Here is a 3,573-nt window from a genome sequence, read left to right as displayed (position 1 = left end):
AAAATTATAGACAAAGAACATCAAAAGCAAAAGCTAATGATAAAAGTTTATGAGACAACTTTGTAGAGACAATTCAGCAATCCTTTTCTTGTACAACATCATTGTGCTGGCGATCAGCTTGTGCTTCTTTTTCAACAGTTTAACTTTTCTTCTTTGTGGGAGAGCTTTAGTGTCTGCTCTTTAGGAAAAATTATTCCATATGAAACATTTATGCAGCTCTACGTGCGGACTTCCAGTAATATACCGTCACATGGAGGTTATTGAAATGAAATTGCGGAGATTATTGAGGGTTTATTGAGGTGTTATTAAGAGATTATTGTGGGGGTTATGCATGGGGCGGAGATTATTGGGTGGCTATTTGGGTGTTATTTTGAGATTATTGCGTAGTGTAATCGCAGAGGTTATTGAGAGTGTAACAGAGGAGGTTATTGGGAGATTATTGAGAGGTTATTGCGGCGTTATTAGAATTAATGCTTCAATAACCCCCTCAATTACCAGACCAATAACCACCGCGGTTCCGCTTCAATAATCTCCGCTGGGGGTGGGCCCGATATAACACACATGACAGTATATTATTGGAGTACGCACGTAGCGCCGTATGTAATAATTTCTCGCTCTTAGACCTTAGGCCTGCGCATATGACCTGATGCTTGCTTAGGTTTCAATCTGTCTCTCTGAAATCAACCCTCTTTGCTGGCACTTTGAGCATGCTAATGATTTCATTAACTAATTCAGTGCTTGATTTGTGGGGGATAATTTGGTTGGAAAGTATAACCTAAACACACCTACAAAATGATGCTTTGTTTGGTTAGTAGACAATTTTAGGGGCATTTACATACATGCCACCCAATTCCCATGTATTTACATAAATGACATCTATATTTTGTTTTTTACAACTATACCACACAAATATTTCATATCAAAGGTGAAATATAACTATTCATGCAGAGGAGATGTGGTATATATGGTAAAAAATTGAAGGTTAGGTGTTCATATGTAAAAACATGGGAATTGCGTGGTATATATGTAAAGCTTCCTATTAAATATATTAATATGAGAAAAACATAATGTAAATAAACATACACGAAGATTTAAACATTTTCTTATCAATGCTAAGAGCTTCACCAAATAACTTAAACAATATCCGATAAATTATGTCAATTATTTTTATTAATTAGGTTTGATTAACTGTTTTCATCGAATATATAATTAACTAATATTAATTAAGGCTTAACTATTTCCAATGGAATAATCAATAAATAAGTTTTAAAAGTAAATTAAAATGATGGGAAATTTACATATGTTGCACACAATTCTTATGTATTTACATATCTCACACCTAAATTTTCATATTTACATTCATAGCACTCTGGCGTTTTAAATATATGCATGAAAAGGTGTATGACTTTTAACAAGTGATAATAGTGCTATTTTTTATGTGTATTAAAGAATTAATTGCTATTTTTTATGTGTATTAAAGAATTAGTTGCTATGTGTGTAAATATGAAAATTTAGGCGTGAAATATGTAGGGGTGTAAACGAGTCGAACACGTGTTCGTGTTCGGCTCATTTGCTTAACGAGTTGAACACGAGCCGTTCACGAACAAAGAGTCGTTTTGACAACCTTTATATATAATTGATTTGTAGTATTTCGAGCCAAAACAAGCCGAACACGAGCAAACAAATATTTTTTCGTGTTGTTCGTGTTCGGCTCGTTAACTTAGCGAACGAGCCGAATACGAGCTTCGTAACGAGCCTAACACGAGCTGTTCGCGAACAAGGAGCCATTTTGACAACCCTAGAAATATGTAAATATATAAGAATTGTGTGCTATGCATGTAAATGTCCCTCAACTAATATTTACAGCGCTAAACTTCTCTACTTAACTCTTTTATCAATCATGCACTCCAATCATGTTCTGAACAGCGCATAATTCAAAACAAAAGCTTACATTTCATTATCATTAAATAATTGTACAATAATTACAAACTTTTCAATTTGTTTGGCATTGATTGATAATACTGCATAATAGATTCATCGAATACTTATTTCTCAATATGTGGTATAAGACAATCATTGAGTCAGTCATCACTCATTCGACTCTGTAATCGATGTTTTGATAACCGTCAAGGCAGAACAAAACCCTATTAACTATAACAATAATAAATGGTAAACTTAATGCTAATGTAGTAAGTCCATAAACTAGATGATATACACAATTCTTCCTAGCTTCAATAAGTTGTTTTACAAGATCAACAATGTCTCTTAAAAATGAGAAATCAACACTAAAACACATATCAATAATATAAGTGGATAACCGATAAACGAGAGCTACAAGCTCAACAAATCATTAGGATATAACTCTACAAAATGAATTAGCTTTCTTTTATCAAAAGTTGAGAATAAATCACTTGATTTAACAAGCTATAAAAAAAAACAACTTGGTACTTGCTCCAAAGAAATGATTATTCATCTCTTGAAATTTTCTCATAATCATAGTGTAGAACAACTCAGCACGATAATGATGAAAATTTGTAATTTATTCATCTCTTCCTATTGATCTTCATTAAGCCTTAAAAGTGGAGTTCATATTTGAAAAGTCAATTTAAAAAACATTACAAAAATCAGACACTTCTAATATGAAATTTAATTCATTCTTCCATAACATTTGTGGTCGTTATTTTGATACATGCACCAGTTTCATTGCATTCTCAATATTTTGATCTTTTTTTTTTTGTAAAGATTGTGATAATTCATTTGCAACTCTTAAAATATTAATCATTAATGCACCATGAAAACAAAGTCAAAACTTTTCATTGCATCACTTAAAATATGGGTTTCAACTAATTTTATAAAACTCAAACACTTCAAGTACGAATGCATACTTTTCTATAAGACTAACTAAAGTATAAAAATGTGAGTTCCAACCGGTGTCTCTGGCTTTCTTGCAGAGTAGTTTTTTGAATCACCACTGCTAATTATTTTCTCATCTTTAAGATGCAAAAGAATTTTCTCAGATTGAATTGTTTTAAGAGCATTATTCCTCTTACAAGAAGCTCTAATGGTATTTAGGATTCTTGAAGTGAACTCAAAAAAAATATCTTACTTACTAAACACAATTAAAGCCGATGAACGAAGTAATGAATGTAGAATTCTTAAGGATTATTATTAAGAACGAGTGATTTCAAACCATTAAAATCCCATCGCCTATTGGATGCCCTTTCATAAGCCTTGGCCATGTACCTTATGTAAGCTTAAGGAATGTTTTACAAGTATAAATACAAGAGTTGTTTTGAGTGCAACTGAAGTGAGAAAATATGTTTAACACGAACAAATATATTAATAACTTGCCCCTTTTTATTAATATATCTGACTGCGACAACCAATTGTTCCTTTGTTGACACATCACAAGACCCGTCAACTATGATGGAGAAGTAAGAATCACTTATATCTCTCATGATAGAAGCTAGTTTATTAGCGTAGCTTAATAAAGTTTTTTTTTAACATTTGGTGAAATTAATTGTACTTTTATGTTAGCATTTTCAAATCTAACTTTCTTGATTTCTTCATTAT

The 3,573-nt window shown here is 31.8% G+C and overlaps 1 protein-coding gene across 1 annotated transcript in view; it reads right to left on the bottom strand.

Annotated features, from left to right (window-relative positions):
* The window catches only part of LOC110022204, a gene marked incomplete at its 3' end in the record, with an annotated part of 30,158 nt that overhangs the window by 1,326 nt on the left and 25,259 nt on the right, over positions 1 to 3,573 (bottom strand).

This window comes from Phalaenopsis equestris, unplaced genomic scaffold (genome assembly GCF_001263595.1).
Source record: "Phalaenopsis equestris unplaced genomic scaffold, ASM126359v1 Scaffold000174, whole genome shotgun sequence".
Classification (NCBI taxonomy): Eukaryota; Viridiplantae; Streptophyta; class Magnoliopsida; order Asparagales; family Orchidaceae; genus Phalaenopsis; species Phalaenopsis equestris.
This window is presented reverse-complemented; position numbering and strand designations above follow the sequence as displayed.